General features: G+C 38.7%; 1 pseudogene; it reads right to left on the bottom strand.

Moving 5' to 3' along the window:
- Positions 1-5,195: 5,195 nt before the first annotated feature.
- On the bottom strand, positions 5,196-21,443 carry LOC113178345 (MKI67 FHA domain-interacting nucleolar phosphoprotein pseudogene; annotated as a pseudogene).
- Positions 21,444-26,608: the final 5,165 nt, after the last annotated feature.

Here is a 26,608-nt window from a genome sequence, read left to right as displayed (position 1 = left end):
AATTTAGCATCTAAAACTAATATAATACATGCCCTGTGGCCTTTAAATTTTTTTTTTAGTTGTAGATGGACATGATACCTTTATTTTATTTATTTATGTATTTATTTATTTATTTTAGGTGGAACTGAGGATTGAACCCAGGGCCTCACATGTGAGTGCTCTACCGCTGAGCCATAAACCCAGCCCCACTACATCATCTTAAAGTACTGTAGGAGCTGCCTGTGACACTATTGTTAATATTATAACCATACTGTGGCCTCTTTAGGTAATATTATAGCTCTCCTGTGGCCTTTCATATTAATACAATATCTACATATAGCATCTAATGCTAATATAGTAGCTGCCCTATGGTCTTTAGTAATATCAACACTGTGCCCCCTAAAACTTAAATGATAGTTGCCCTGTGGCCTTTTAATACTATATGAAATCCATACTACAGCATCTAAAATGAATAAAATACCTGCTCTGTGGCCTTCAATTCTCTTATGATATCCATACTACAGCATTTAAAACTAATAAAATAGCAGCCCTGTGGCCTATAGTTTTAATATAGTATCCATACTTTATCATTGTAAATAATATAACAGTTGTTTTATTTTATTTATTTATTTTTTATGCAGTGCTGAGGGTTGAACCCAGGGCCCTACACTTGCTAGGAAAGTGCTCTATCACTGAGCCACAACCTCAGCCCATGCCCTATTGTCTTTAATACTAACATCATATCCATAGTATCTAAAACATATTACTTAGCTTCCCTGTGACCTTTAATATTAATATAATATCTATAGTATAACATCTGAAAGAAATATAATACATGCCCTGTGGCTTTTAATATTGATATAATATCCATCCGATTGCATCTTAAGCTAATATAATAACTGCCTGTGGTTTTAATATTATTATGATATACAGAACAGCATGTAAAATTAATATACTAGCTTCCCTTCGGCCTTTAATGTTAATATAATATCCATGCTCTATCTTCCAAAACTATTAAAGTAGCTGCATTTTAGCCTTTTTTAATAAAATGATTCCATTAATTAATAAAATAAAATAATGGCATTTCAAGTCAATATAATAACTGCCCCATAACTTTTAATACTAATGCAATATCCATACTGTTACATCTAAGAGTGCTATAATTCCTGCTCCATGGCCTTCAATACTGATATGATATCCATACTAGAGCATCAAAAACTAATAAAGTGGCTGCTCTGTGTCCTTTAAGACTAATATAGCATTTAAAATTGATATGACAGCTGCTCTGTGGCCTCTGATGTTAAAATGATATCCATGATATAGCATCTAAAACTGATATAGGGCCAGGCGCAGTGACACATGCCTGTAATCCCAGTGGCTCAGGAGGCTGAGACAGGAGGATCAAATTTCAAAGCCAGCTTCATTTAGCAAAAGTGAGGTGCTAAGCAACTCAGTGAGACTCTGTCTCTAAATAAAATATAAAATAGTGCTGGGATGTGACTCAGTGGTCATGTTCCCCTGAGTTCAATCCCTGGTACCAAAAAAATAAAAATAAAAATAAAACTGATATAGTATCTGCTCTGTGGCCTTCATAGCTTATATGATATCTATATTGCAGCATCTAAAAGTAATATAATAGCTGCCCTGTTGTGTTTAATACTATTATTATGTCCATCCTATAGTATCAAAAATTGATATACCTGTTCTGAGGCCTTTTGTATCGCATGTTAAATTAAACATAATATTGCATTGAAAACTGATATAATAGCTGCTCTGAGGCTTTTGGTTCTAATGTGATATCCATATATAGCATCTAAAACTGGCATAAGAGCTGTCCTGTGGCCTTTAGTACTAATATAGTATTCATACAATAGCACCTGAAAATAATAAAATAACTACATGATGGTGTTTAATGCTAGTATGTATTCATAGTGTAGAATATATCACTAATACAATAACTGCCCAGTAACCTTTAATTCCATTATGATACCCAACTATATTTTCTAAAACTGATATAAAAGCTGCTAATGGCTTCCCAGTCACTTTTTTTTACTGAGCTACATCCCCAGCCCCCCAACCCTCACCATTTAAAAAATTTTTTTAGTTGTATATGGACTAATATAATAACTGAAGTTTTGGATTTAATACAATACCTTTATTTGTTTTTATGTGATGCTAGGATCAAACCCAGTGCCTCACACTTGCAAGGCAAGTGCTCTGCCACAGAGCAACCCCTGTGAACTGTGAACTTTAGTGTTCATATGATGTAGATCCTACTGCAACTCAAATTAATTAAAACTGACTTGTTTCCTTTTTTAAAAAAATTGAAACAGGGTCTCACTAAGTTGCTTAGGGCCTCACTAAGATGCTGAGGCTGGTCTTGAACTTGTGATCAGTCTTTTTTTTTTTTTTTAAAGAGAGAGTGAGAGAGGAGAGAGAGAGAGAGAGAGAGAGAGAGAGAGAGAGAGAGAGAGAGAATTTTTAATATTTATTTTTTAGTTCTCGACGGACACAACATCTTTGTTTGTATGTGGTGCTGAGGATCGAACCCAGGTCGCACGCATGCCAGGCGAGCACGCTACCGCTTGAGCCACATCCCCAGCCCCTTGTGATCAGTCTTATATTCAAAACTAATATAATAGCTGCCCTGTGGTGATTATAATTAATATATTATCTATATTATAGATTCTAAAAATATATTATCTAATATATTATCTATATTATAGATTCTAATAAAATAAAACTAATAAAATATGGCCTTTCATACCAATGTAATATCCATATTATATAATCTAAAACCAATATAATACTGCTATGTGGTCTTTTATATTAATATAATATTCATAATATGTAATATTCATACCATAGTATCTGATAATAATATAACAGCTTTCTTCTAATATTTATAATTTATATAATATAGATATTATAGATTTTAAAATTAATGTAACAGGTGCCCTGTGACCTTCAATTTTAATATAATATCCATACTATGACATCTAAAACTAATATAAGAGCTGCCCCATGATCTTTAATACTAACATGATATTCCACATAATAGCATTGAAAATTGATTTTATTAGTGCCCTGTGGCTTTTAACATTAATATAACATCTTTAGTAGAGCATCTGATACTGATATAATGGCTGTCCTGTGAACTTTAGTGTTCATATGATGTAGATCCTACTGCAACTCAAATTAATTAAAACTGACTTGTTTCCTTTATTATTAACATATTATCCAAACTGTGGCCTGAAAAACTAATATAATAATTTTCTGTGGCCTTTAACATTAATATGATATTAACAGTGTGGCTCCCAGAACCAATGTAATTGTTTCAATGTTGCATTCATGCTAATATGATACCCATAAGATAGCCTCTACAACTAATGCAATAGCTCTGCTGAGGCCTTGACATGAATGTGATATCAATACCATGGCATCTGAAATGAATATAACACTTGGCCTGAGGCAAGTAATACTAATACAATAGCTGATTTTTTTTGTAAAGAGAGAGAGAGAGAGAGAGAGAGAGAGAGAGAGAGAGAATTTTTTTAATATTTATTTTTTAGTTTTTGGTGGACACAACATCTTTATTTTATTTTTATGTGGTGCTGAGGATCGAATCCAGAGCCCCACGCATGCCAGGTGAGCATGTTACCTCTTGAGCCACATCCCCAGCCCACAATAGCTGATTTTTGCATTCAATTATATTCATGCTGTGAGTTCTAAAGCAGATATAATCTGTCCTGTGGCCTTAAATATGAATATAATATCCATACAATAGTATCTAAAACTAATATAATAACTGCCTTGTGGACTTTAATAATAATATAACGTTCATAAATTAATATTTAAAACTATTGCAACATATCAATTTGATATAAAAGCTATGCTGTGGCCTTTAATACTAATATAACATTCCTACTATACTATCAAAAACTGATAAAATATATGTTCTGTGACCTATACTTATTCCCATAATATACCATGTAAAACTAATATCTGCCTTGTGGATATTATGTTAATATACATACTATAGTATCTAAAATTAATATTATAATTATAAGATAGCCACACTATAATACTTTAACAGTAAAATGATATCCATATTATAGTATCCAAATCAATATAATACCTGCCCATGGCTTTTAACATTGATGTAATATCCATACTATAGCATCTTATATTAATATATTAGCTGCCCTGTGGCATTTTATACATATATGATATCTAAATATAGCATCTAAAACTAATATAATAGGTCCTTTTTTTGGTTTTCTAACTACAATAATATTCATACTATTGCATCTAAAATTGATGTAATACCTGCCCTGTGGCCTTTAATATTAATATAATTTCTGTAGTGTGGTATCCAACAGTAATATAAGAGCTGCACTACAGGCTTTCTTACTAATATATATTTCCATTGTATAACATCTAAACTAACATAGGAGCTGCCCAGTGGCCTTTGAATTAAGTTAATATTTTTTTTTCAGGATTGACTGTCTTCATTTGGTGGTAATAAAAATAACTTCAGATTAGTTGTTAAATGTACAGTTAACAGTGACCCTTTAACACAGGCAAAATAAAGAGGGGATAGGAAAACTGAGACCAGGGCAAAGGCAGTGTGAGCCCAACCACTGCAAGCTCTGATGTACCCCGGTACTTCAACAGGGGCAAAAAGGCCAAAGTACTGATTGCTTTCCAAACAGCATGTTTTCTCTTTTGAGTCTACTGATGGTTACATTTTGTTGTACCTTGTAAAATATAGTCAGCCACTGTAAGAAAAAAAACCCATCACATTTTGTCAGAAGATATATATTCATATAATAAGTTCAGAATCACTGCTTGGTTTTTGTCTTCATCTTTTCTTCCCTGACTATTTAGGTGTTGGAGTCTCTACTACATCCATGTGGCTGCATCACTATAGTATGCTGATTTTAATCCTTTGGGTATAAACCAAGGAGTGAGATAGCTGGGTCAAATGGTGGTTGATTCCCAGTTTTCTGAGGAATATCCATACTGCTTTCCATAATGGTTGCCCCAATTTTCAATCCCACCAGCAATGTATGAATTTCCCTTTTTTTGCCACATCCTCACCAATATTTATTGTTACCTGTATTTTTGATGATTGCCATTCTGATAGAGTGAGACAAAATCTAAGAGTAGTTTTGATTTGCATTTCTCTAATTGCTAGAGACGTTGAACACTTTTTAATATACAGGCTGCTTGAAAACTATTTCATTATCTTCATCATCATCCATTCCTGCCACTTCAGGTTTTCGTTTCTCTAACAATGTTGGTGTACAAACTGTGGTCTAGGGCTCTGGCTATCTATAGACTTCTCAGGAGTGGCAGCAGTGCCTTTAGAAACCCGCTTCTTCTTCTTCTTTGGTATGCCTGAAGACTTTTTCTTCTTTGTAGGTTTATCTGAAGGATCTTTGGTCTTATTGGATGATAAAACCAATGAAGAAAAATCACAATTAATTCTTTTTGCTGCTAATTTTTTCCTGAGCAATTTTTCTTTCTTTTTAAATCGTCTTCCATTTGCAGTTTTTGAAAAAATGTCGGATTCCGATTATACCGCTTCACGGGCTGGATACGATGGCTGACGAAATGGAGCATTCCACTCTTTAAAAAGTTCTTTGTGTACTTTTTCTGGTGGCATAAAATGACACACCAAGAGTCTTTCACCAAAAAGGTAGTTATTCATTGTTTCAGCAACTATCTTGGCAACATTTTCAGACTTAAACTCCACAAAGGCATAGCCTCTTCTATTTCCAGTCTTTTTACTTCTGGATAGTCTAAACCTTGTAATAGTGCCAAACTGGGAGAAATATGCTTTGATTTGGGTTTCATAAAGTGCTGGAGGCAGATGGCCTACAAAAATTACTCCAGGAATAAGTTTTTCTTGCTTTTTTTGCTGGGTTATGCGCTGGCGGATGTGCTGCACCTCCTTCTGAAACTGGACGTCTTCCTGTGGGTTCAGGAAAGAATCAGCCTGGGTGGGACAACTAACGGAGACCCCACCATGTTGAGACCCGCAGCAACACACCTCCACGTGGCGTGCTCCTGGAAATTAAATTAATATTAATAACATAACATCTTAAACTATTATAGTAGCTGAACTTTGGCTTCAAGACTAATATTACTTGTTAATATAATAGCTCCCTATTATATAAAACTGATACACTAGCTTCTATGTGGCTTTGAATATTAATGGAATATCCATGCTATTGAATCTAAAGCTAATAAAATATCTGAGCTGTGGTCTTTAATACTAATATGATATTCTTATTATATCATCATCTAAAACTGACACAATAGTTTTCCTATGGCCTTCAATATTAATATGATATCCATATTTGAGTATTTAAAACTAATACTAATGTGATACCAATATATAGCACCTAAAACTGATATAATAGCTGCCCTGTGGCATTTAAGTTTTTTATTTTTATTTTTTAATTTTTAAAATTTTTTTAATTTTTAATATTTATTTTTCAGTTATTGGCGGACACAACATCTTTGTTTGTATGTGGTGCTGAGGATCAAACCCGGGCCGCATGCATGCCAGGCGAACACGCTACAGCTTGAGCCACATCCCCAGCCCCTAAGTTTTTTATATTCATCCTGTGGGCTGTAAAATTAATATAATAGCTGCCTTATTATCTTTAATGCTAATATGTTATCCATACTAGAGAATCTAAAGTGACACAATAGTTTCCTTGACCTTTAATACTATTATAATATCCATAATAGAGTATTAATTGTAATATGATAGTTGCCATATGGCAATTAATATTAATTTGTTATTCATACTATGGCATCTTATATTAATATGATATCTGTAATATGGCCTTTAACACTCATATAATAGGCATACTGTTATCTAAAACGGATGTAATATGTGCCCTGTGACCTTTAATACTAATATAGTCTCCATAATAACATCTATGCTGCCCTGTTATCTTTAATATGATATTCATTACTAGAGCATCTAAAAGTAATGTAATGGCTAAGCTTTGGCCTTTCATACTAATATCAAATCTATACCTGTTATGGTTTAGATATGAAATTCCCAAAAGTCCCTTGCTAAGACAGTGGAAAAAAACTGAGATGTCAAAAGATTTGGTTATGAGAACCTAACATAATTAGTACATTGACTCACACATTGGGATTAAGTGGTTTTTAACAAGAGGCTGTTAATTTAGGGTGGGTGTTTACTTAGGGTGTGGCTGGAGAGATGGGTCACTGGGGACATGCCTTTGGGTTTTATATTTTGTTCATGGTGAGCAGAGATCTCTTTCTTATTATTTGCCATGCCCTGAGCCACTTTTTTCTTCCATACCCTTTGGCCATGATCATGCTCTGTCTTACCTTGAGCCAAAAACAATGGTCATATTTGGACTGAGACCTCAGAAACTATGAACACCCAGTAAACTTTTCCTCCTCTAAATGTTTTCTTGTCAGATCTTTTCATCACAGTGGCAGAAAAAGCTAACTAAAACACAAAGTGGTACCTAGAGTGGGTTATTGCTGTATATAATAGCACATGGTCACATGGGGTTCAGAAGCCTTTGAAGCTGTTTTTTTGGGGAAAGAAATTTTGAAAAGTTTAGAGATGCAAGCTGGAGCTTTAGAATGTTGTAAGTGGAGCTTAATGGGGGGTTCTGGTGGGAGCCTATAAGTCTGTAATGCTGACAGGAGTATAGACAGTAACAATTGGACTCGTGAGGTTTTAGGAGAAGAGAACTATATTGGAAATAGAATGAGAAGCCATTTTTGTTAAATTCTGGTTAAGAAGTTATGTATATTTTGCTTTGTTCTGAGACTTTCTGGGAGGCTGAATTTAAAGGTGATAGTGTAAATAATCTGGTGGTGCAAATTTCAAGGCAAGCACAGCATTCAGGCAGTGACACAAATATTTCTGGCAACTTTTGGCCAAGTGATAATCAGGATCATAAATCAGTGGAGAAAGATTTGAATAACTTTCAGTTTTGTCAGAAAAGTGTAGGCAAACTGAGGCTAACGAAAGAAACTAGAACCACAAAAGAGATGCTAAATGCTTTACACAGAGACAATAGGAAAGTTGGCCTGAAGGCATCTCAGGAATTGGCAAGACCGTCCCCATCCTGTTTGCACAAGGGGGCCTAGGAAGTTGTTTCACCATACTTAGAGGCTCAGGCACCTAGAGGCTGCTGAAACCATGGTCTCAGGAGGCTTGGCTGCTACTTGAGATGGTGGGAACTTGGCATCAACCTTGTGGTGCTGGTTCTGTAGGGTTGAAAGATGCTGGACTAAGGGGGTCATGGAGGCTTCCATGGAGATGTCAAAGGAAAACCTGGGAGACTAGGCAAAGTGTAACAGGGTTGGAGTCCCTGCAGGTAGCCCCTGAGAGGCTGATGAATGAAAAAGTGAGAAGGAAGCTGAAATTGCAGTGAAGAACTCTGGGATTAAGAGATGCCAGTATCATGGAACATCTGCCAAGGAAATCTCAAGGAATTGAGCAGAGACAGGCCAAGAAGAGCCATGTAGACTGCTACTAACAAAATGATAGGAGTGGAGCTACACAGGAACTTTGGATAGAATATCACAATGCCATATGCCTCAGATGCTGGATGTGGAAATACAGGTCTTGTTTGCCCAGCTGGATTTTGGAGTTGCTTTGGTCCCATCCCTTCTCTCTATTTGCCCCTATTTCTCCCTAGTGGAATGGAAATGTTTAATCTGTGTCATTATATATTGGATGTATGTATATACTGATTTTTACAGGGGTTCACACTGTGATTTTGTTTTGAGTCTCAGAAGAATCTTTGGAATTGGACTTTTGGGGAATGCTGGAACTGTTAAGAACCTCTAAACTCTTGGAAATGGACTCAAAGTACATTGCATTGTGAGAAGGACATGAACTTTTGAGGGGTGGAGCAGAATATTATGGTTTAGATATGAGATGTCACTCAAAATGTCATGTGTAAAAAACACAAGAAAGGTTAGACATGAAATAATTGGGTTATGAGAGCCTTAACCCAATCAGTCCATTAATCCACTGATTGAGTTTTAGTGGGTGGAAACTGTAGTTAGGTAGTGTGGCTGGAGGAGGTGGTTCACTGGGGGCATTCTTTGTATTTTTTCCCGATGAACAGAGCTCTGTATCTGCTTCCTGTTTGCCACATTCTTAGATGCTTTCCTCATTCACAGCAATGGAGTTGGCCTTCTATGGGCTGAAATCTTGGAAACCATGAGTGCCAAATAAAATTTTTATTCTCTAAAAATGTTCTTGTCAGGACTTTGAGACACAATGGTGGAAAAGCTGACTATCATAATCCTATACTACCTAGAAATAATATGAGAGTGGTCTTTTGACCCTTTGTACTAATATAACATCCATAGTATAGCATCTAAAATTAGTTTAATAGCTACCTCATGGCCTTTAATACTATTATGATATCAACACTATAGCATCCAAAACTAATATAATACCTGCACTATGTCCTTTAATACTATGATGATATCCATAATATAGCAACTACAAGTAATATAATAGCTGCCCTATGGCCTTTAATATTAATATAATACCAATCATGTGGCCTCTAAAAGTAAAATAACAGATGACTTGTGGTCTTTTAATACTAATATGTTATCATCCATACTATGGATTCAAAACTGATATAATAAACCCCCAGTGAACTTTAATATTATATCCATATTGTGGCATCTAAAGCTGATATATAACTAAAATGTGAATTTAATATTAATATACCCATATGTGGCTCTAAAATTAATAGCTCCATCATGGTCTTTAATATTAATATAATATTCAAACTATAGCATCTAAAACTAATATAATAGCTGTCCTGTGGCTTTTAATACTGCTATAATATTTGTATTATAACATCCAGAATTAATATAGTTCCTGCCAGTACAATTAGTACTAATATGGCATCCATAAAATTTCACCTAAAATTAATATAATATATGCCTTATGGCCTTTAACATATGCTCTTAGATATTAATATAATATTGATACTATGACATATAAAATGAACATAATAGCTGCCCTGTGACATTTAATAATAATATAATATCCATATAATACCTATAAGACTAATATAGTAGCTTCCATGTGGCTTTTAATATTAGAATAATATCTTTACTATCACATCTAAAACTGATAGAAAAGCAGCCTATGGCCTTTAATACTAATTTATTATCCACACTCTAGCAATTAAAATTGGCATAATAATTGTTTTGTAGCCTTTAATACTCTACCACGCGGCCTGCGCAGTGGTTTCATTAATGAGGTTCTAGGCATAAAGTTAGTTAGACGAGATCGAAATAAAAACACAAGACTCAATTACCTTAATTCTATTGCTAGGTCCGAGATGGCTCCCCTCTCTGGTTCGCTCCTCTAGCGGCCCAGCAGGGCAGCAAGGATTACTCAGGGCTAGCAGGAGAGAGAGAGAGAGCACGCTGGGGACTAGCCTTTTATTAGGGAACAAGAGATTCAGGGGAGAATTCCATCCAATGAAGGTTGAGGGGGGGCTGCACTCCAAGGTCAGGGTCAGCGATTGGGTCTCCGGGGTCAGTGGTCAGGCACACCCCCACACGGATGGGCTCTCTCATCAGGAAAGGGCCGGGAAAAACTTCGACTTTTGCCAAAGTGCCTCAGACCCTCAACGGGAGGCACCCGATCACGTGTGAGAATGGCTCCCCACAAATACTACCATGATATCTATAGTAGAGCATCCAAAACTAATGTAAGAGCTCTCCTGTGTGGCCTTTAATGCTAATATGATATTCTTATTATAATATTTAAAACTTATGTAATATTTGCCTTGTGTCTTTTAATACTAATATCTTATCCACATTATTAGATAATGCTGATAAAATAGCTTCATTGTGGCCTTTAACACCGATATCATATCTACATTATAGCATGTAAAACTGATATAATAGCCACCACATGATCTTTTAATACTAACATTATCCATACGATAGCATTGAAAATTGGTATATTAGCTGCCTATAGATTTAGTATTATTATTTTACCCTCATTATAACATCTCAAATTAATGTAACAGGTTCCCTGGACACTTTAGTACTAATAAAATATCCATATTATAGCATCAAAATCTAATATAATAACTGCCTTGTGGCCTTTAATTCTAATATGATATGCATATTATATCATCAAAAATTAGCATAATAGTTGCCATAAAGCTTTTAATAATAAAATAATGACCATATTATAGCATCTGAAATGAATAAATAACTGTCCTGTCTTCTGTGGCCCGTAGTACTGATACAGTGGCTGTCATGTGACCTTCAGTATTAATATATATCCATAGTATAGCATCAAAAGCTAATATATAATGGCTGAACTTGTGGCCTTTAGTACAAATATGATATCTGTAGCATCTAAAATTAGCAAAATATCTACTTCTTTGCCTTAAGTAACATGATACCCAAACTATAATCCTCTGAAGCTAATATAATTGTTGCCCTATAACATTTAATATTAATATGATATTCATACTAGAGATCATCTAATATCTGCCACCTGACCCTTTTATAAAATATTTATTTATTTGTAGTTGGACACAATATCTTTATTTTATTTATTTATGTGGTGCTGAGGATCGAACCCAGGGCCTTGCACATGCTAGGCAAGCACTCTACCACTAAGCCACAAACCCAGCCCCCATCTGATCCTTAATACTAATTTCTGTACTATAGCATCTAAAATTAATAAAATAGCTTCCTGTCGTTATTAATATAATATCAATATTGTGGCCTCTAAATCTGAAATAATACCTGCCCTGTGGTATTTTTGACATTCATATTCATAATGTAGCATCTAAAACTAATAAAATAACTGACCTATGCAGTTTAATATTAATATTATATCTATACTATTGCCTCTAAAACTAATATAATTGCTCTACTGTAGCCTATAATCTTAATACAATATCCATCCTACAGCATCTAAAACTAACATAAAAGGTGCCCTGTGGCATTTAGTATTCATATGTTATTCATAATATAAAATATAAAGCTAATATAATTGCTCACCATGGCCTTTAGTGCTTATATGGTACCCACACAAAAGATTCTAAAATAATATGATAAATCCCTTGTGAAATCTAATACTAGAATGTTATCCATACTGTGTCATCTAAAAATAACACAATTATAGTACTGGCATATTTAATACTAATGTAATATCCATATTCTTATCATCTTAGAGTGATAAAATACCTGCCCTGAGACTTTAGTACTAATATAATATCCATATTATAGCATTTAAAACTAATAGTAAACTAATATTATAGTTGCTCTATGGCTTTTGATCCTAGTATGATACCCATACTCATATTTAGCTGCCCTTAACAGTAATATAATATTTCTATAATAGCATCTAAAATAAATATAATCGCTGCTCTGTGGCCTTTAAATTTGATGTAATATCAATTTTATAGCCTGTAAAACTAATTTAATATCTGTTTTATGTCTTTAATACTCAATAATATCCATACTATAGCATGCAAAATTAATAACTGCCATGTGGCCTTTAATTTTAATATAAATCCTTGTCATAGCTTTGAAAACGAATGTAATAGCTCATGTAGTCTTTTGTGGTAAAATGATATTCATTAATGAGCTCAAGCTATAATATAATTACCCTTTGTTTTCAATACTAAAGTAATATCCTTAGTATAGCATCTTAAACTAATATAATAGCTGGCCTGTGAACTTTAGTATTAATTTAACATCTTAAACTAAATAGCATCTTAAACTAATATATGTACTGTGGCTTTTAATATTAATGTGACATCTATATCAGTGAATCAAATACTAATATAATAGGTACCCAGTGGCTTCATTACTAATTGATATTTATACTATAGCATCTAAAATTAGTATAAAACCTTCCTGGTGGCCATTAATATTAATGCAGTACCAATACAACTGTATCTTCACCTAATATAATATCTACCCTGAGCCCTTTAATATTAGTATAAATATTCATACTTTAGTGTCTCAAACTGATACAATAGTTGCCCATTGGTTTTGCATGCTAATGTAATATGCATAATAAACCATCAAATATGAATATAATACCTGCCTGTGACCATTAACATTAATGTAATATCCATACTACTACAACTGACACTAATATAATATCTGCCCTGTGGCACTTATTATTAATGCAAAAATATAATAAGATACTATATAAGATACTATAACATCTTTAAATTTTTAAAATACTATAACATCTTTTAAATTTTTAAAATATTTTTCTTAGTTGTAGATGAACACAATACCTTTGTTTTATTTATTTATTTTTATGTGGTGCTGAGGATGAAACCCAGTGCCTCACATGTGCTAGGCAAGTGCTCTACCACTGAGCTACAAATACAGCCTCTATACTATAATATCTTAAACTAATAAAATAGCTTTCTTGTGGCCTTTAGTATTACTAATATATTAATATACATACATACATACATACATATACAATGTGACTTCTAATTACAATAGAATAACTTACCTGTGGCCTTCTATATTAATATTATATCCATACACAAATATAATAGGTCTCTTCTGGCCCTCCATATCAATGTAGCATTCCTACTATGGTTTCTAAAACTAATATACTACCTGCCTTGTGCCCTTAGTACTAACATGGCATCCATAAAATAGCACCTAAATTTTATGTAATATCTGCTATATAACTGACCTTTAAAACTAATATAGCATATAAAACTAATATGATAGCTGCCCTGTGGCCTATAATAATAAGATATTAATACTATAGTGTCTAAAACTAAAAGAATAGCTGCCTTATGGCCTTTAGTACTCATATGATATTCATATTATAGCATATAAAACTCATGTGATAGCTGCCTGTGGCATTTAATGCTGATATGATATCCATATAAGAACATCAAAATCTGATAGATTCCCTGTGGGTTTAATATTAATATAATATCCATATGGTGGCCTCTAAAACTGAAATTAATAGCTGCCTGTGTCCTTTTAATACTAATCCAGTATCCAAATTGTAGCATCTCAAACTGATATAATACATGCTCTGTGGTCTTCCTAATATATCTATAATTATATCATCAAAATTTAATATAATATCTGCCCTGTGGCATTTAATACTAACATGATATTCATATTGTAGCATATAAAACTGATACAAGAGCTGTGCTGTGGCCTTTTATACTAATATGATATCCAAAGTGTGGCATCTAACATGAATATAATGGCTGTTCAGTTGCCTTCAATACTAATACAGTATCAATACTCTGGCAGCTATAACTAATAAAATAGCTGCCCTGTAGCCTTAAAGACTATTATGTTATCCATATTATAACTTCTATAGCTAATATATTATCTATTCTATGGTCTTTAATATTAATATGATATTCATATTACAGCCTCTAAAACCAATATAAAAGATGGCCTGTGACCATCTAACCCTAATATTAATATAATATCAATACTTTAGCCATAAAGCTAAAATAACAACTGCCCTGTAGCATTTAATATTAATATAATATGCATTATTTGGCCTATAAAACTAACATAGTAACTGCCATGTGGTCTTTAATATTAATATAATATGTATACTGTGGCCTATAATCTAATATAATGGCTGTCTCATGGCCTTTAGTACTAACATTATATCCTACCGTAATATTCACAACTAATATCATAGTTTTCCTGTGATATTTACAATTTATATAATATAGGTATTATAGATTTTAAAGCTAATGTAACAATTGCCCTGTGACCTTTAATTTTAACATAATATCTATATTATACTATCTAAAACTAATATGATAGTTGCCCTATGATCTTTAATACCAACATGATATCTATACAATAGCATTAAAATTGATATGCTAATGCTTTTAACATTAATGTAGCATCTTTAGTAGAGCATCTAATACTGATATAATAGCGGCCCTGTTAACTTCCATGTTAATATGATGTAGATATTATAGCAACTAAAACTAATTAAATCTCTGGCTTGTTTTCTTTATTATTAACATAATATCCAAATACATTTTCTATGGCCTTTAACATTAATACGATATCCACAGTGTGACCTCCAGAACCAATGTAATTGCTTCAATGTTGCTTTCATGCTAATATGATGCCCATAAAATAGCATCTACAACTAATGCAATAGTTGCACTGAGGCCTTGGCATGAATTTGATATTAATACCATGGCATCTGAAATAAATAGAATACTTGGCCTGTGGCAAGTAATACTAATACAATATTATTATATAGTATCTAAAGCTAATATAATAATTAATCCTGTGTCCTTTAATATTACTTTGATATCCTGCTAGAATATCTAAAACTAAATGATAGTTACACTTTTACTTTTATTTTTACTATCCATAGTGTAGCATCTGATACTAATATATTAATATTTATGTAACATTTTTATTAAATATCTAAAATTAATACAATATCTGTCCTGTTGCTTTTAAAACTAATATGATATTAGTATTATAAACAGGTATTATAGCATGTAAAACTAATATGTATACTATATCATCTAAAACTGATATAATATTTATCCAATGGCCTTTAATATTGATATACTATCCTTACTAGAGCATATACAACTGATGTGGCTTGTTATTATATTCATAGTACAGTATCAAAACCTGATATTATAGCTGTGCTGTGGCTTTTAATTCTAATGTAATATCCATACATAGCATCTAAAATGAATGTAGTAGCTGATCTGTGGCCTTATTATTAATATGATATCCATAGTGAGGCATGTAATACCAATAGTTGTCTTATTACCTTAATACTAACATTTTATCCACATGTAGCACATGAAATTAATAAAATAGCTATGCAGTGGTGCTAAAGACCAATCTGATGTTTATAGTACAGAATCTGTTACTAATAGATTAGCTGCCCTCTAGCCTTTAATATTATTATAATGTCTATACTATACTTTGTATAATTTATACAATAGCTGCTCATTCACTTTTTATGTTACTGGAATATCCATAGTATTGCATCTAAAACTAATTTAATATCTTCCATGTAGCCTTTAGTACTAATATTTTATCCACACTAGAGCATCCAAAATTAATATAATAGCTGTACTGTGGACTTCAATATTAATATTATAGCCATTCTTCAATCTCTAAAACTAATAAAATAACTGATTTGTGGCCTTTAATATTAGCATAATATCTATACTTTGTCTTCTAAAACTAACATAATATCTGCCATGTAGCCTTTAATATTAATAGAATATACAAACTATGATATATAAATTTATATAATGGCTGCCCTGTGGCCTTTAATCCACCATGTGACCAATATGCCGGCTTCATACAAGAGGTTTGAAGCATAGAAGTTAACTAGTGAGATCAAAATAAACACACAAAACTCAATTTACCTTTTTCTTTGACCAGGTCTGAGACAGCTCTCCCCTCTGGCTCCTGCCTCAAGCCACCCAGTGGGGCAGCGAGGTTTACACAGTCTAGCAGGAGAGAGAGAGAGGGAGCACACCAGGGAGTGGCCTTTTATTGGGGAACAAGAAATTCAGGGGAAAATTCTATCCAATGAAGGTCGAGGGGGATTGCATTCCAATTTCAGGGTCAGTGATTGGTCTCAGGGTCAATGGTCAGTCACACCCCTACACGGATGGGCTCTCACACCTAGAGAGGGTGGGGATTAGTTCCCACACAGTTTAGCCAGAATGCCTCACACCCAATCAGGGAGGTGCCCAATCACATGCGAGAATGGCTTCCCACACTTTAATACTAGTATGACATCCACATGTCATATCCAAAACTAATAAAATATCTGCCCTCTTGTTTTAGTCAGCTTTTTCATTGCTGTGACTAAAAGCACAATTGTAGAAGAGGAAAGGGTCATTTGGAGGCTCACAGCTTCAGAGTTCTTAGGCCACAGACAGGTGGATTCATTCCTTGGCACTCAGGATGAGGCAGGTCGTCATGGTGGAAGTGTGGTGGAGGGAAGCAGCTATCATGATGATCACAGATCAGAGAGAGATTTCCATTTGCCAGATACAAATATATCCCCAAAGATATGTTTCCAATGCCCCACCTTCTCCAGCCACACCCCACCTGCCTTCAGTCACCACTCAATTAATCCCATCAGGTGATTAATTTACTGATTGTGTTAAGACTCCTATAACCCAATCTCTGAAACTTCTTGCATTGTCTTACACATGAATACCTCACATCCAGGGGCATTCTGCCCCTGGTCCCCCGAATCTCAAACTTGTCTTCATCTTGCAGAAGAAGAACAGCTGGAGGAATCAGACTACTCTTCAGCCAGAGTAATCAGGCAGTGCAATGGGGAATTGGTGGACTCTATGAATAGGCCCCCTGCACACCCTGTCAGTTGACTTCAAGTTTATTCCCTTGGGGAAGGAAAGACTTTTCGATTAGTGTTAGTAGAACGAGTGGATCAAGGTTTGGAAAGATGAAAACTCTGATACTTCACCACATCACACATGAAAAACATCTGCAGTGAATCATGGACCTGGAAGTGAGAGTGAAACCTGTAAAGCGACTACACTGGATGGTTCAGTGTGGTAGCTGCCAGCCACCCAGGGCTTGGGCACTCCCAGTGCTGCATTGAATAGGCAAAAGAATACAGTGCTTCCTTTAATGATTTTAATAGTCCATTCCGAAGAGTCCCCATAGTTTCAACAGTTCCAATATTGCTCAAAGTTCAAGTTCAAAGTCAAGGCAATATTGCATTTTGAGGTCCCATAAAATTAAAAGCAATTTACAAGTATTCAATATATAATGGTACAGAGCAAACATTTCCATTCAGAAAAATAGGGGCATAGAAAGAAGGGATAAGAACAAACTAAGACTGAAATCCAGCTGGGAAAACAAGTTCTGCAGTTCTGTGGCTGGCATCTGGAGCACATAGCATCATGATGTTCTCTCCAAAGGGCTTGTGTAGATCTGCCCATGTAGCTTTGTTGTTTGTAGCCAAGTGGCTTTCTTTTGGCTTGTCTCTCTTTGATTCTTGCAGCTTTCCTAGGATGATGTCTCATATTACTGGCATTTCTTAATGTTGGGGGTCTCCACTGCAGCTTTGGCTTCCTCCTCACACCTCCACACTTTGCCCTCTCAGGGGCTGCCTGCATGGACTCCAACCCTGCTGCACTTTGCCTTGTCTCCCAGGCCTTCCTTTGAAATCTTGATGGAAACTTCCAAGACCCCCTAACTCCAGCATCCTATATTCCTTCAGAACCAGTCCCATGTGGTTGTTATCAATGTCTATTGCCATCCCAAGCAGTAAGTAGTAAAGCCTTCAGGAATCCTGGCTGCAGCAGCCTCTGAGTGTCTGGTGGTAAGCACATTGGAAAAGCTTCCTAGGCCCCCTTGTGCAAGAAGGATTTCCCAATTGTCTTTCCTCAAGAGAATTTTCACTTTTACTCCCTTAAGCCTGAGTTGGGTGTGGTCTTGTCAGCTCCTGGGATGCCCTCAAGCCATCTTTCTTTTTTTTTTTTAAATATTTATTTATTTATTTTTTAGTTTTCGGCAGACACAACATCTTTGTTTGTATGTGGTGCTGAGGATCAAACCCGGGCCGCATGAATGCCAGGCGAGTGCGCTACCGCTTGAGCCACATCCCCAGCCCAAACCATCTTTCTTATTGTCTCTGGGCAAAGTCTTTTGCATTTCATTAGTAATGGATAAAGTCTTTAAAAACTGCAACTTCCTTAGACCCAGTTTTACTCCCACCTTTCAAGCCCATGTTTTTCAAATCTGTTCAGTTTTCTGCTCCTGAATATCACAATAAACTTGGGTAAAAACCACCAACAATACCCATGCCACTTCCTGAATTCTATGCTCCCTGAACATTTATTCTGTCAGGTTAAGATGTTCATCACTTTGAAAATCAGCCTCACAGAAAGTCTCAGGACATAAGCAAAATGCAGACAACTTCTCAGCCAGAACATAACATTAATGGCCTCTAGTCCACTTACCAATAGTATCCTCCTCTGAACCCTCTCAAGCCATGTCTTCACTTTCCATGGTTCCATTGGCATTCTGGTCTTCTGAGCTCCCACCAGAATTGGAAATTAAGCTTTCTGCTTATAACAGTATAAACCATTTTCAGCTTGCACTGTTGAGCATCTCAATATTCCTTGCACCAATTTCAAAAAAGCTCCAAAACTTCTGAACCATATGGTGAGGCTAGTCACAGCAATGACTCCACTTTTTGGTACTAATTTAATTTATTCAGATTTTTTACTGCTCTGACTAAAAGACCCAACCAGCACAATATAGAGGAGGGAAGGTTATTTGGGGGCTCATGGTTTTGGAGGTCTCAGTCCACAGTTGCTGGTTCCATTCCTTGGAGCTCAAGGTGAAGAAGGACATATGGTGAAAGAATTTGGCAGTGGGAAGCAGCTCTCATGATGATCAGAAAGGAAATAGCTGGCTCACTAGCTAGCTAGATCTCCACTTGCCAGATACAAATATATATTAGTAATGATAAAATATGTTAGCAATAATAAAGTCTTTAAAAACTGCAACTTCCTTAGACCCAGTTTTACTCCCACCTTTCAAGTCCATGTTTTTCAAATCTGTTCTGTTGGGAAAAGTATAAACGGCAGCTGTACCCCAGAGAAAAAACCCCAACATGGCACCTAAGGACTTCTTCTCCCTACTTTCTTCTTCTCTGCAGTGGCGCGAAAAGTTCCCGCCCTTGTGAACTCTCCCGCCGGCGCCAATTTCAAATCTCGCTGGCGGGGAACCTTAGCCCCAATGAGAACTAATTCCTGGGTGCGGGAGCTGATATCTGGAAGAACTTGTCAATAAATGGGTAGCCTGCCATTTATTTAAGCCCTACCATCTCCCCTTTAGTTCTATATAAGCACACAGCTTTTTGCAATAAAATTGGAATTCTCCCGGTGAAGTGTCTTTGTGTGGGGAATTCTTTCATTCTGGTGCCCCGTGTGAGGAGATGGGTGAGCTCTTTCCAACAAGAGCCCCATCCCCTGCCCCACTGAAGACTCTACGCCCAGGTCCGCTGTTTTCAGACGCCGGTTTTTCTGCACTCACCATTGATTCGACCATAGGTAAGCCTCCCTTGACCCCGGCTCGCCAACTCCCTTCGAGCTAAAGCTGGGACTGTGACCGTTGATCGTCCGGCACACTCCAGACCCTCGTTGGGGGAAGGGAATTCACACCACTAAGACCTTTACTGGTGGCAGTGGACCCTCTGGTGATCCGTTTCCCTTGGGGCATGAGGCTTCTGAGTTTACACGAGAGGCTCTGTGGTTTTTTTCCTCCTCCGCTGCCACTGCCGCCGCTGCGGCTAGAGTTGCTGTCTCCTGCGGGGCTACTGTGTCTGACTGAAGCCGCCTTTCTGCTCGGGCGGAAAAAACTGAACTCCCGGCCTGGAACTGCGTTCTGCTGGTACGGAAGTTCTGTTTTTATTACTGACTTTTTCTGCTGCGGTCGAAAATTTTCCTGACGTCAGGTTGCCCGTGGCTCTGACCCCATTGGGTCTCACAGATCGCACTTCACTGGTGACAACCGGGTAGTGCCCTCTGTAGTTCCTGGTGATGGCTGGTCATTTTGGGGACGCCCACCTGACCCCCGTTCACCCTGGACTTCCTGGAAGGCGTTCCAGCCTGGGTTTTCCCTTTGTCTCTCTTGTTTACGCTTATTCTCTCTTTCTCTCTTCCATCTCTCCCTGTGACTATGGGCACCTCTTCATCTATACCTGAATCCTCACCTCTCAAATGTTTAATAAAAAGTCTGGCCACACTCTCCCTCACACCAGACATCAAGCCCAAACTTCTAATCAAATTCTGTACCCAAGATTGGCCTACATATCCACTGGATAATGGCAATCATTGGCCTCCAGAAGGCTCCTTAGATCCAAACCTCCTTCGAGACCTTTTTAACTACTGCCAGCGTCTGAAAAAGTGGAGGGAGATTCCCTGCGTTGAAGGTTTTAGCCTTCTCGCACAGCACCCTGCTCGCTTCTCCTCCTGCTCCCCCTCTGAAGTCCTCCTTGCTTGCAAACCCCTCTCTTCCCCTACTTCTACTCCTGACTTCGCAGATTCTTCCTCATTTGACCCAGCAGATGAACCCCCACCTTATCCTCCAGCCCCATCTGCTCCTTCTCTCCCGCTATACCCTCCTCTTCCTCCGCCTGGTTCCATGGATCCTCAGCCTTCCATTTCATCCCCCTCCCCTCCGTCCTCTTCTGCCTGCTCCACCTCCTCCTCCACAGAGACATCCCCTTCCCCTCCCTCTCCTTCCTGTCCGCTGCCTGCCTCTTTCAGTCCTCCTGTTACCAGGTCTAAGGGACTCCTTCCCACACCCAAGACAATTGCACCCCTTTGTGAGGTAGCTGGTCCCGAGGGTGTCATCAGAGTCCACGTGCCCTTCTCCATGTCGGACATTACTCAGCTAGAGAGGAAGCTAGGCTCATTCACCACTGACCCCACCACTTACATTCGGGAGTTTCAATGGGTCCTGCAAGCATATAGCCTCACTCATCATGACATCTACATGCTCTTGGCCAATACACTTCTCCCCGAGGAAAGGCGACGGGTCTGGGAGCTAGCCCAAGCCCATGCTGATGAAAATCATAGGACCAATCCCAACCACCCCATGGGCCCTCATGCTGTCCCAGAGCAGGATCCCCTATGGGATTACAACACCTCTGAAGGCTTGCAGTCTCGTGACCTTTTTACGTCCTGACTCTTGGCAGGCCTGAAAAAGGCCACCCGCAAGGCTGTTAACTTTCAAAAGGTGCAGGAGGTCATTCAAAGAAAGGAAGAAACACCTTCAGAATTCTTGGATAGACTAACCAAGGCCCTTCAACAGTACACAAACCTCGACCCAGAAACCCCTGATGGCCGTCATGTCTTAATGACATATTTTCTTTCCCAAAGCTACCCTGACATTAAAGCCAAGCTTAAAAAGCTTGAACAGGGCCCTGCTACTCCTCAGACTGAAATCCTCTCTGTCGCTTTCAAGGTTTTTCATGGTAGAGAGGATGAAAGCAAACGCCGTAGGCAGAGGGCTGAAAATGCCAAGTTCCAAATGCTGGCCCAGGTCATTCAGAGAAGGTCATCACCACGCTGTCCTAATAAGACACCCCCTGGAGCTTGCTTCAAATGTGGTAAGGAGGGACATTGGGCCAAGGATTATCCTTTGCCGAGGACACCCTCCACCCCCTGCCCAAAATGCCACCAAAGGGGACACTGGGGGGCGGACTGCCCAACAACCCCGAAGGGAGGTTGGTCAGCCACCCGGCAACCCCAGCCTCTCCTGGGCTTGGCAAAGGAGGATTGACGGAGCCCTGGGCCTTCCCTCCCAAGTATTACCATCAAGAAGCAAGAGCCTAGGGTCACCTTCCTGGTGGATGGATGCTTCATTACCTTCCTCTTAGATACTGGTGCCGCTTTTTCAGTCTTGAGGGAGTATTGGGGTCCTACCACACCCTCAAAAACTCCTATTGTCGGGGTAGGAGGTAAACAGATTTTTCCTCGAACCCCCCCCTATCATGTTATATGCAGGGATCCCTGTTGTCCTTCACATACTCCTTTCTCGTTATAAGCCATTGCCCCACTCCCCTTCTGGGAAGGGACATACTCTCACTATTGAAAGTCACCATTCATATATCACCCTACATCTCTCCTACCTCTCATTTCCTCATGATGTTCCTAGGGGCAGATACACCTCCTTCACACACTCTTCCACAACTATCTAAACCAGTTAACCCTGAGGTTTGGGACACAACTACACCCTCTATGGCTAAATGCAGTCCTATTCATATTGTCTTACGGGACCCTTCAAGATATATTAGTCAACCACAATAGCCACTCACAACCACAGCCCTCCTCGGATTAGAACCCATCATCTAAGATTTATTACGAAAGGGATATCTTAGGCCTACACACTCTCCTTTCAACACCCCCATTCTGGCAGTTAAGAAACCTAACGGGTCTTACAAGCTGGTTCAAGACCTTCGCCTTGTCAACTCCTCTGTGGTCCCCATCCACCCACTAGTGCCCAACCCTTACACCCTCCTCTCTCAGATCCCTGCCACTACTACCCACTTCTCAGTCCTAGATTTGAAAGATGCATTCTTTTCTATTCCCTTGTCCCCAGAATCTCAGGATATCTTTGCTTTTACGTGGACTGATCCTCACACCTGCCATTCTCGTCAGCTTACCTGGACTGTCTTCCCACAGGGATTCAGGGATAGCCCCCATCTCTTTGGCCAAGTTCTTGCCCAGGACCTCACATCCTTTCACCCCACCTGTCCTGACTCTACTCTCCTTCAATATGTTGATGACCTTCTTCTATGTAGTCCCTCTTGGGAACACTCTCAATCCCACACCACCCAGCTTCTTAATTTCCTAGCAGACAAGGGATATAGGGTGTCTCCCCACAAGACCCAGGTTTCCCAGTCTTCTGTCACCTATCTTGGTTTTTGCCTTACACCCGGGAAAAAGGAAATAACACTAGATAAGAGGCAACTCCTCTCTAATCTTCCAGTGCCCCATACGAAAGCCGAAATACTATCATTCCTAGGACTAGCAGGTTATTTTAGGGCCTGGATCCCAAATTATTCTCTTCTAGCCAACCCCCTGTATGACCTAGCAAAGGGACCCCCTAGTGAATCTCTTGCCTCCTCCCCCAACTACCACTTCCGCAGGCTTCAGCAACTCCTCTTAAAGGCACCTGCCCTTCACCTTCCTGATCTTTCAAGACCATTTCATCTATATGTCCATGAAAAAAGGGGGCAAGCACTTGGGGTCTTAGGTCAAAACTATGGGCCTACATTTGCACCTGTGGCATATTTGTCCAAGCAACTAGACCCTACCATCCGTGGGTGGGCCCCTTGCTTAAGAGCTCTGGCTGCTGGACAAATTTTACACAAAGAAGCCTCTAAGCTGACTTTTGGGGCCCCTTTAACTATCCACTCCCCACATCACTTGAAAGATCTTTTAGCTTATAAGGGCCTTCAAACCCTTCCTCCATCCAGAGTTCTGTCACTCCTCACTTCCTTTCTGGAAAACCCTAATATTACATTCCTCCCCTGCTCTGCACTGAACCCTGCCTCACTACTCCCAACGACTCCCACGTCTGACACACCAACTCATAATTGCTTGGAAACCTTAGATGATTTCCTCCCCTGTCATCCTTCCATTTCTGAGGGACCACTCACCAAGCCTGACCTTATCTGGTTCACCGACGGCAGTTCCTTTAGACAGAATGGCACTCATTACTCTGGATACGCTGTAGTTTCAGCCACTGAGATTATAGAGGCCAAAGCTCTGCCTTCAGGAACTACCAACCAGCAGGCTGAACTCATAGCAGCCACTCGTGCCTGCCTTCTAGCTCAAGGAAATCCCTCACCCTTTATATTGACTCAAAATATGTCTTCCATATTCTATTATCCCATGCTGCAATATGGAAGGAGCGAGGTCTACTTACCACCAAAGGGAATGCAATTACTAATTCGGCTCTTATAACCAATCTGATAGAGGCCTCCCACTTACCCACCCAGTTGGGAGTTGTCCATTGTAGGTCCCATCAGAAGGACAGCTCTCTTATCACTGAGGGCAATGCCAAGGCTGACCAGGCGGCACGAATGGCTGCTACCACTTCCAATTATGGCCCCCCTGGGGGACATATAATGGCCACTTTAGACAGCTCATCTGAAGCCCCTACTTCTTCCAGTAAGAACAAGGATCTTTTTGAGTTCCTTCATACTCTATTCCATTCCAATTCTCAGTCTTTGACCCTCTTTTTACAGAGCTTCTTTTCCCTCACCCCCTCTGACAAAGCCATGCTACAGAATATAGCCTCTAATTGTCAGATCTGTCAGCGGACCAACCCTCATACTCCTTTAAGGCCTAAACCTTTCCCCTCCCACCAAGCTCAGGGACACACTCCTGCTGCTGACTGGCAGGTAGACTTCACCAACATGCCCACAGTACGGCGCACTAAATACCTCCTTGTCTTTGTGGACACTTTCTCTGGTTGGGTTGAGGCATTTCCCACTTCCAATAAAAAGGCTTCCACTGTAGCTTCAATCTTACTGACAGACATCATCCCTAGGTTTGGTATGCCCACTTCCTTACAATCTGACAATGGTCCTGAGTTTATTTCTAAGATCACACAAAAGGTCTCTTAAGCCCTCTCCTTCAAGTGGCATTTCCACTGTCCATATCGCCCCCAGGCTTCAGGAAAAGTGGAAAGGGTAAATTGGACTCTAAAGGAAGTCCTTACCAAATTGACAATGGAATTAAACTTAGACTGGGTCAAACTCCTTCCCTTGGCTTTGCTTCGAATCAGAGCTCTCCCTAAGAAACCATCTTTACTATCTCCCTTTGAAATAATGTATGGAAGACCTCTCATACCCCCTGGGTTGGTTATTTCACAAGGACCTCTCACCCGAGATTTGTCTTTGCCTCTCTTGTTTCATCTCCGCTCGGAACTCTGGAAATATCAGGACTGGCTTCTTCCGGACCCAGTCTCCTCTCCAAACACTCTTCCCTTAACACCTGGAAGTCTAGTCTATTATAATACCCCAGAGGAGAAAGGGCCTCTTACCCCAAAATGGGAAGGCCCCTATCCTGTAATTCTCTGTACCCCCACCACCGCCAAACTCTCCTTACCAGACAACCATCTCACTCCCTGGATTCACATTTCTAGGTTGAAGCCATATTACCAGGAGGCCCCACCAGCTGACTACAGGACCACCCCAGAGGAACTCCAAGAATCACCTCCTGAACCTCCCCTTTACTCCTGCTCTCCACACCCATCTCACCACTTTAAGTTGCGGCTCACACGGTGTTCCCCGCAGCCCAATTCCTCTTAAAGAAGGCACAATGAGCTTTCCCAACTCCCCAGTCTTCTCTCTCTGCTTGTTTTTTGTGCTCTGCTTATTTTCTGTGCTCTGCCAGGACCAGTCTTTACCCTCCTCTCCTACCATGTATCTATTCACTCTTCGGGAATGATACTCAGAACATGGCATGCTGAAGGTCCGCGAAGTGGATGCAACTACTTGCTTCATCCACAACTGCACCTCTATTTCCCTAAAATTGTCACCTTCCAGGACCTTTGTCCCTGGTAGCTGGAACTGGCCTTTCATTTGCTTCCTTTTTGATCAAACCAAAGGCTATTGCCATTGGTGGCCTGAGATATATAATGGGTGCCCCTATTGGTCATGCAGGTTCCATGGTGAACGTGGTAGCTATTCTTACCACTCACTTGGTTACCCTGTAGGATGGACTTCTAGTTACCTAAAATGGCATAAAGGCTCTTCATCAGATAACCATGGATGGTATACTTTAGATATACCTGACCCCAAGGCCAAACGTTGGGACTATGTTGAGTTTGCTGTCTATGCTCGGACAACCTCAGCCAGACCCACAGGATGGATGACTGTTGGCCGCACCCTGATTACGCCACCTAAGGCAACCATCCAGGTAGTCAAACACATCAAGGAGTCAGAATCAAAACTTCGAGATCTTATCCATAGCCCATCCAAAGAGGATTCAGAGCCTTCAGCCCCCTCAGGCCTCCCTCCCACATG

The sequence above is a fragment of the Urocitellus parryii genome, chromosome 3 (genome assembly GCF_045843805.1).
Source record: "Urocitellus parryii isolate mUroPar1 chromosome 3, mUroPar1.hap1, whole genome shotgun sequence".
Lineage (NCBI taxonomy): Eukaryota > Metazoa > Chordata > Mammalia > Rodentia > Sciuridae > Urocitellus > Urocitellus parryii.
Note: the sequence above shows the minus strand (reverse complement) of the source record. Positions and strands in the feature narration are given on the sequence as shown.